This window comes from Arachis hypogaea, chromosome 14 (assembly GCF_003086295.3).
Source record: "Arachis hypogaea cultivar Tifrunner chromosome 14, arahy.Tifrunner.gnm2.J5K5, whole genome shotgun sequence".
Classification (NCBI taxonomy): domain Eukaryota; kingdom Viridiplantae; phylum Streptophyta; class Magnoliopsida; order Fabales; family Fabaceae; genus Arachis; species Arachis hypogaea.
Genome location: NC_092049.1, coordinates 46708742 through 46717983, shown reverse-complemented (window position 1 = coordinate 46717983; position 9242 = coordinate 46708742). Strand labels below are relative to the sequence as shown.

Below are 9242 nucleotides of genomic sequence, written 5' to 3'. Positions count from 1 at the left end.
TATGAGTCATGTCATAAGTTTGGTGTCATTTGCATGTGCATCTTGCATTTTTCAAAAATTTCATGCATTCATAGTGTTCTTCATGATCTTCAAGTTGTTCTTGGTAAGTCTTCTTGTTTGATCTTGATGATTTTTTGTTTTGTGTTGTATGGTGTTTTTCATATGCATCCTTGAATTCTTAGTGCGTAAGCATTAAAGAATTCTAAGTTTGGTGTCTTGCATGTTTTTTTTGTATTAAAAAGTTTTCAAAATTGTGTCTATGATGTTCATCTTGACATTCATAGTGTTCTTGGTGTTCATCTTGACATTCATAGCATTCTTGCATGCATCACATGTTTTGATCTAAAAATTTCATGCATTGCATCTTTTTAGTATTTTTCTCTCTCATCATAAAAATTTCAAAAATCAAAAAAATATCCTTCCCTCTTTTCTCTCATAAATTCGAAAATTTGAGTTGACTCTTTCAAAAATTTTTAAAATCAAGTTGTTTCTTATGAGTCAAATCAAATTTTCAATTTGAAAATCTTATCTTTTTCAAAATCTTTTTCAAAAATCAAATCTTTTTCAAAATTCTTAGTTATTTTCAAAAATTCCAAAAATATTTTTCAAAAATCTTTTTCTTATTTTTATATCAATTTTTCGAAAATAACATAATCAATTAATGTTTTGATTCAAAAATTTGAAGTTTGTTACTTGCTTGTTAAGAAAGATTCAAACTTTAAGTTCTAGAATCATATCTTGTGATTCCTTATGAATCAAGTCATTAATTGAGATTTTAAAAATCAAATCTTTTTCAAAACTAATTTCTAAAATATCTTCTTATCTTACCTTTTTCAAAAAGTTGGTTTCAAAATATCTTTTCTAACCTCCTAACTTCTTATCTTTTCAAAATTTGTTTCAACTAACTAACTAACTTTTTGTTTGTTTCTTAACTTTTTCAAAACCACCTAACTAACTCTCTCTCTCTCTAATTTTTGAAAATATATCCCCTCTTTTTCAAAAATTTCTTTTTTATTAACTGATTATTTTTTTTTATTTAAAAAAAAAAAATTTTTTTTCGAAAAAAAATACTAACCTTTTTCAAAAACTATTTTCGAAAATCACTAACTCCTTTTCAAAAGTTATTTTCGAAAATTCTCCCTCTTTCCTTCCACTCACAAAGGGACCCCTATACTGTGGTATAAAGGATCCATATTATTATTATTATTTTTTTCTGTGCCCTCTTCTTTGTCATATGAGCAGGAGCAAGGACAAGAATATTCTTGTTGAAGCAGATCCAGAACCTGAAAGGACTCTGAAGAGAAAATTAAGAGAAGCTAAATTACAACAATCCAGAGATAACCTTTCAGAAATTTTCGAACAGGAAGAGGAGATGGCAGCCGAAAATAATAATAATGTAAGGAAGATGCTTGGTGACTTTACTGCACCTAATTCCAATTTACATGGAAGAAGCATCTCCAATCCTGCCATTGGAGCAAACAACTTTGAGCTGAAACCTCAATTAGTTTCTCTGATGCAGCAGAACTGCAAGTTTCATGGACTTCCATCTGAAGATCCTTTTCAGTTCTTAACTGAATTCTTGCAGATATGTGATACTGTTAAGACAAATGGAGTAGATCCTGAAGTCTACAGGCTCATGCTTTTCCCTTTTGCTGTAAGAGACAGAGCTAGATTATGGTTGGATTCTCAACCCAAAGACAGCCTGAACTCTTGGGATAAGCTGGTCACGGCTTTCTTAGCCAAGTACTTTCCTCCTCAAAAGCTAAGCAAGCTTAGAGCTGATGTTCAAACCTTCAGACAGAAAGAAGGTGAATCCCTCTATGAAGCTTGGGAAAGATACAAACAGTTGACCAAAAAGTGTCCTTCTGACATGCTTTCAGAATGGACCATCCTGGATATATTCTATGATGGTCTGTCTGACTTAGCTAAAATGTCATTGGATACTTCTGCAGGTGGATCCATTCACCTAAAGAAAACGCCTGCAGAAGCTTAAGAACTCATTGACATGGTTGCTAATAACCAGTTCATGTACACTTCTGAAAGGAATCCTGTGAGTAATGGGACGCCTATGAAGAAGGGAGTTCTTGAAGTTTATACTCTGAATGCCATATTGGTTCAGAACAAAATATTGACTCAGCAAGTCAATATGATCTCTCAGAGTCTGAATGGAATGCAAGCTGCATCCAACAGTACTCAAGAGGCTTCTTATGAAGAAGAAGCTTATGATCCTGAGAACCCTGCAATAGCAGAGGTGAATTACTTAGGTGAACCTTATGGAAACACCTATAACTCATCATGGAGAAATCATCCAAATTTCTCATGGAAGGATCAAAAGCCTCAACAAGGTTTTCATAATGGTGGAAGAAACAGGTTTAACAATAATAAACCTTTTCCATCATCCACTCAGCAACAGACAGAGTCTGAACAAAATGCTTCTAATTTAGCAAATCTAGTCTCTGATCTATCTAAGGCCACTGTGAGTTTCATGAATGAAACAAGATCTTCCATTAGAAATTTGGAAGCACAAGTGGGCCAGCTGAGTAAAAGGATCACTAAAATCCCTCCTAGTACTCTCCCAAGCAATACAGAAGAGAATCCAAAAGGAGAATGCAAGGCCATTGACATAAGCACCATGGCCGAACCTACAAGGGGAGTGGAGGACGTGAATCCCAAGGAGGAAGACCTCCTGGGACGTCCAGTGATCAACAAGGAGCTTCCCTCTGAGGAACCAAAGGACTCTGAGGCTCATCTAGAGACCATAGAGATTCCATTGAACCTCCTTATGCCCTTCATGAGCTCTGATGAGTATTCCTCTTCTGAAGAGAATGAGGATGTTACTGAAGAGCAAGCTGCCAAGTTCCTTGGTGCAATCATGAAGCTGAATGCCAAATTATTTGGCATTGATACTTGGGAAGTTGAACCTCCCTTGTTCATCAATGAACTAAGTGATCTGGATCAACTGACATTGCCTCAGAAGAGACAGGATCCTGGAAAGTTCATAATACCCTGTACCATAGGCACCATGATCTTTAAGGCTCTGTGTGACCTTGGTTCAGGAATAAACCTCATGCCCCTCTCTGTAATAGAGAAACTGGGAATCTATGGGGTGCAAGCTGCTAAAATCTCATTAGAGATGGCAGACAGTTCAAGAAAACAGGCTTATGGACAAGTAGAGCACGTGTTAGTAAAGGTTGAAGGCCTTTACATCCCTGCTGATTTCATAGTCCTGGATACTGGAAAGGAAGAGGATGAATCCATCATCCTAGGAAGACCTTTCCTGGCCACAGCAAGAGCTGTGATTGATGTTGACAGAGGTGAAATAGTCCTTCAATGGAATGAGGACTCCATTGTGTTTAAAACTCAAGGATCTCCCTCTGCAACGATAGAGAGGAAGCAGAAAAAGCTTCTCTCAAAGCAGAGTCAACCAGAGCCCCCACAGTCAAACTCTAAGTTTGGTGTTGGGAGGCCACAACCAAACTCTAAGTTTGGTGTTGAACTCCCATATCCAAACTCTAAGTTTGGTGTTGGAGAGTCTCAACAAAGCTCTGCACATCTGTGAGGCTCCATGAGAGCCCACTGTCAAGCTATTGACATTAAAGAAGCGCTTGTTGGGAGGCAACCCAATTTTTATTTATCTAACTATATTTTTCTTAGTTATATGTCTTTGTAGGTTCATGATCATGTGGAGTCACAAAATAAATATAAAAATTAAAAACGGAATCAAAAACAGTAGAAGAAAAATCACACCCTGGAGGAGCATCTGTCCGGCGTTCAGCGCCAGAACCGAGCATGGTTCTGGCGCTGAACGCCCAAAATGGGCAGCTTCTGGGCGCTGAACGCCAGAACAGGCATGGTTCTGGCGTTCAACGCCAGAAATGGCACACAAATGGGTGTTGAACGCCCAAAATGGCCACCAACCTGGCGCTGAACGCCCAGAGTTGTGTGCAAAGGCATTTTTACATGCCTAATGGGTGCAGGGATGTAAATCCTTGAACACCTCAGGATCTGTGGACCCCACAGGATCCACTCAGGATCTGTGGACCCCACAGGATCTACTCAGGATCTGTGGACCCCACAGGATCCACTCAGGATCTGTGGACTCCACAGGATCCCCACCTACCTCCACTCACTTCTTCTCACCACTCTCTTTCACACAACCCCATAAACACTCTTCCCCAAAAACCCTTCACAAATCACCTCAATCTCTCTTCCCTATCACCTCTTCACCACTCACATCCATCCACTCTTCCCCATAAACCTACCTCATAAACTCCACCTACCTTCAAAATTCAAAACCAATTTCCCACCCAAACCCACCCATATGGCCGAACCTTAACCCCCCTCCCTTCCCTATATAAAGCCCTCCATTCTTCTTCAAATTCACACAACACATCCCCTCTATACCCTTCTTGGCCGAACCACATCACCTTCTCCCTCTCCTTCATTTCTTCTTCTTCTTCTTCATCTATTCTTTCTTCTCTTGCTCGAGGGCGAGCAAAATTCTAAGTTTGATGTGGTAAAAGCATAAGCTTTTTGTTTTTCCATTACCATTGATGGCACCTAAGACCGGAGAATCCTCTAGAAAGGGGAAGGGGAAGACAAAAGCTTCCACCTCCGAGTCATGGGAGATGGAAAAGTTCATCTCCAAAGCCCATCAAGACCACTTCTATGATGTTGTGGCCAAGAAGAAGGTGATCCCTGAGGTCCCTTTCAAACTCAAAAGAAATGAGTATCCGGAGATCCGACATGAAATTCAAAGAAGAGGTTGGGAAGTTCTAACAAATCCCATCCAACAAGTCGGCATCTTAATGGTTCAAGAGTTCTATGCTAATGCATGGATCACCAAGAACCATGATCAAAGTAAGAACCCGGATCCAAAGAACTATGTTACAATAGTTCGGGGGAAATACTTGGATTTTAGTCCGGAAAATGTGAGGTTGGCGTTTAACTTGCCCATGATGCAAGGAGATGAACACCCCTACACTAGAAGGGTCAACTTTAATCAAAGGTTGGACCAAGTCCTTATGGACATATGTGTAGAAGGAGCTCAATGGAAGATTGACTCCAAAGGCAAGCCGGTTCAACTAAGAAGATTGGACCTCAAGCCTGTAGCTAGAGGATGGTTGGAGTTCATTCAATGCTCAATCATTCCCACTAGCAACCGGTCTGAAGTTACTATAGACCGAGCCATCATGATCCATAGCATCATGATTGGAGAAGAGGTTAAAGTTCATGAGATTATACCTCAAGAGCTCTACAAGGTGGCTGACAAGTCCTCCACTATGGCAAGGTTAGCCTTTCCTCACCTCATTTGCCACCTATGCAATTCAGCTGGGATTGATATAGAGGGAGATATCCTCATTAAAGAGGACAAGCCCATCACTAAGAAAAATATGGAGCAAGCAAGAGAGCCCATTCATGGAGCTCAAGAGGCGTATGAAGCTCATCACCATGAGATCCCGGAGATGCCTCAAATGCACTTTCCTCTACAAAACTATTGGGAGCAAATCAACACCTCCCTAGGAGAATTGAGTTCCAATATGGGACAACTAAGGGTTGAACATCAAGAGCACTCCATCATGCTTCATGAAATAAGAGAAGATCAAAAAGCAATGAGGGAGGAGCAACAAAGACAAGGAAGAGACATAGAAGAGCTCAAGGACATCATTGGTTCCTCAAGAAGAAAACGCCACCATCACTAAGGTGGATTCATTCCTTGTTCTTATTTCTTCTGTTTTTCATTTTCTATGTTATGTGCTTATCTATGTTTGTGTCTTCATTACATGATCATTAGTAGTAGTAACTATGTCTTAAAGTTATAAATGTCCTATGAATCCATCACCTCTCTTAAATGAAAAATGTTTTAATTCAAAAGAACAAGAAGTACATGAGTTTCGAATTTATCCTTGAACTTAGCTTAATTATATTGATGTGGTGACAATGCTTCTTATTTTCTGAATGTATGCTTGAACAGTGCATATGTCTTTTGAAGTTGTTGTTTAAGAATGTTAAATATGTTGGTTCTTGAAAGAATGATGACTAGGAGACATGTTATTTGATAATCTGAAAAATCATAAAAATGATTCTTGAAGCAAGAAAAAGCAGCAAAGAACAAAGCTTGCAGAAAAAAAAAGGGGGCGAAAAAAATAGAAAAAAAATAAAAAATAGAAAGAAAAAGCAAGCAGAAAAAGCCAAAAGCTCTTAAAACCAAGAGGCAAGAGCAAAAAGCCAATAACCCTTAAAACCAAAAGGCAAGGGCAAATAAAAAGGATCCCAAGGCTTTGAGCATCAGTGGATAGGAGGGCCTAAAGGAATAAAATCCTGGTCTAAGCGGCTAAACCAAGCTGTCCCTAACCATGTGCTTCTGGCGTGTAGGTGTCAAGTGAAAACTTGAGACTGAGCGGTTAAAGTCAAGGTCCAAAGCAAAAAAAGAGTGTGCTTAAGAACCCTGGACACCTCTAATTGGGGACTTTAGCAAAGCTGAGTCACAATCTGAAAAGGTTCACCCAATTATGTGTCTGTGGCATTTATGTATCCGGTGGTAATACTGGAAAACAAAGTGCTTAGGGCCACGACCAAGACTCATGAAATAGCTGTGTTCAAGAATCATCATACTGAACTTGGAGAATCAATAACACTATCTGAAATCTGAGTTCCTATAAATGCCAATCATTCTGAACCTCAATGGATAAAGTGAGATGCCAAAACTATTCAAGAGGCAAAAAGCTATAAGTCCCGTTCATTTGATTGAAGCTATGTTTCATTGATATTTTGGAATTTATAGTATATTCTCTTCTTTTTATCCTATTTTGGTATTGTGATGAGCGGATAATTTATATGCTTTTTGACATTGTTTTTAGTATGTTTTTAGTAGGATCTAGTTACTTTTAAGGATGTTTTCATTAGTTTTTATGTTAAATTCACATTTCTGGACTTTACTATGAGTTTGTGTGTTTTTATGTGATTTCAGGTATTTTCTGGCTGAAATTGAGGGACTTGAGCAGAAATCAGATTCAGAGGTTGAAGAAGGACTGCTGATGCTGTTGGATTCTGACCTCCCTGCACTCAAAGTGGATTTTCTGGAGCTACAGAACTCGAAATGGCGCGCTTCCAATTGCATTGAAAAGTAGACACCCAGGGATTTCCAGCAAAATATAATAGTCCATACTTTGGCCAAGAATAGACGATGTAAACTGGCGTTCAACGCCAGCTTTCTGCCCAAATCTGGCGTCCAGCGCTAGAAAAGGAGCCAAAACCAGAGTTGAACGCCCAAACTGGCACAAATACTGGCGTTCAACTCCAAGAAGGACCTCTACACGTGCAACACTCAAGCTCAGCCAAAGCACACACCAAGTGGGCCCCGGAAGTGGATTTATGCATTAATTACTTACTCATGTAAACCCTAGTAGTTAGTTTATTATAAATAGGACCTTTCACTATTGTATAAGACGTCTTTTTGACCATCTTTTAATCATCTTAGGATCTTAGGATCATCTTTGGATGCCTGGTTCTTAGATCAGAGGGGCTGGCCATCTCGGCCATGCCTGGACCTTCACTTATGTATTTTTAACGGTAGAGTTTCTACACTCCATAGATTAAGGTGTGGAGCTCTGCTGTTCCTCAAAGATTAATGCAAAGTACTACTGTTTTCTATTCAATTCATCTTGTTTCGCTTCTAAGATATTCATTCGCACTTCAACCTGAATGTGATGAACGTGACAATCATCATCATTCCCTATGAACGCGTGCCAAACAACCATCTCCGTTCTACCTCCGATTGAATGAATATCTCTTAGGTCTCTTAATCAGAATCTTCATGGCGTAAGCTAGAATGATGGCGGCATTCAAGAGAATCCGGAAATTCTAAACCTTGTCTGTGGTATTCCGAGTAGGATTCAATGAATGGATGACTGTGACGAGCTCCTAACTCGCGATTGCAGGGCGTTAGTGACAGACAAAAAAGGATAGTAAATCCTATTCCAGCATGATCGAGAACCGACAGATGAATAGTCGTGCCGTGACAGGGTGCGTTGACCCTTTTCACTGAGAGGATAAGATGAAGCCATTGACAAGGGTAATGCCTCCAGACGATTAGCCCTGCCGTGACAGGGCATTGGATCATTTTCCGAGAGATGACCAAAAGTAGCTATTGACAGTGGTGATGTATCACATAAAGCCAGCCATGGAAAGGAGTAAGACTGATTGGATGAAGATAGCAGGAAAGCAGAGGTTCAGAGGAACGAAAGCATCTCCATTCGCTTATCTGAAATTCCCACCAATGAATAACATAAGTATTTCTATCCCTATTTTATTATATTAAATTCGAAAACACCATTATCAATTTATATTTGCCGAACTGAGATTTGCAAGGTGACCATAGCTTGCTTCATACCAACAATCTCCGTGGGATTCGACCCTTACTCACGTAAGGTATTACTTGGACGACCCAGTGCACTTGCTGGTCAGTTACACGGAGTTGTGAACCGTGGTCTTGGCATCATGTTTTTGGCGCCATTACCAGGGAAAGAAAGAGCGATGAATTTTACATACTTAAAGTGTAATCACGATTCCGCGTACCAGACAGGCTAGCTATTCATTCTGAAATTTACATAAGCCTTAAAAACAAACGTTAAACAAAGAAATCAGAGCAGAATAAAGTAACACAGAAAATAGAGTAACCAGAGTAAAGTAAAGAGATAAAGAAAAAAGAGTAATATGGATATAGAGAAAAGAGTAATGAGAGCAGAGGAAACAGATACAGAGAAAAGAGTAATAAGAGCAGAGTAAATAGACAAAGAGAAAAGAGTAGTAAAACCCACAGACGGATAATTGGTTAAATACGGGAAGTACCCACGAACTGAATGATCATTGATCTCGGGGAAACCTATGAACTGTTAATTATTTTATATGCGGGAAAAACCCACGAACTGATAATTATTGATTACGGGAATAACCCACGAACTGTTGTATGTTGATCTCAGGTATAACCCACGAACTGAAGATTACTGTATTGTTGAGTATTGATCTCGGGTATAATCCACGAACTGAAGATTACTGTATTGTTGAGTATTGATCTCGGGTATAGCCCACGAACTGAGGATCGTGTTTGTTGTTGTATGTTGATCTCGGGGAAACCCACGAACTGAGGATCATTATTTTGTTTGTGAATTGATCTCGGGGACGCCCACGAATTGAGGATCACTGTTTCCCCTTGTGCGTATATTATGGGGTCGAGCTTTGCG

The 9242-nt window shown here is 39.4% G+C and overlaps 1 non-coding gene across 1 annotated transcript; it reads right to left on the bottom strand.

Moving 5' to 3' along the window:
• Positions 1-1768: 1768 nt before the first annotated feature.
• LOC112745418 (small nucleolar RNA R71) lies at positions 1769-1876 on the bottom strand. Its single transcript, XR_003173348.1, has one exon. It is a non-coding gene; the product is annotated as a small nucleolar RNA R71 (small nucleolar RNA).
• Positions 1877-9242: the final 7366 nt, after the last annotated feature.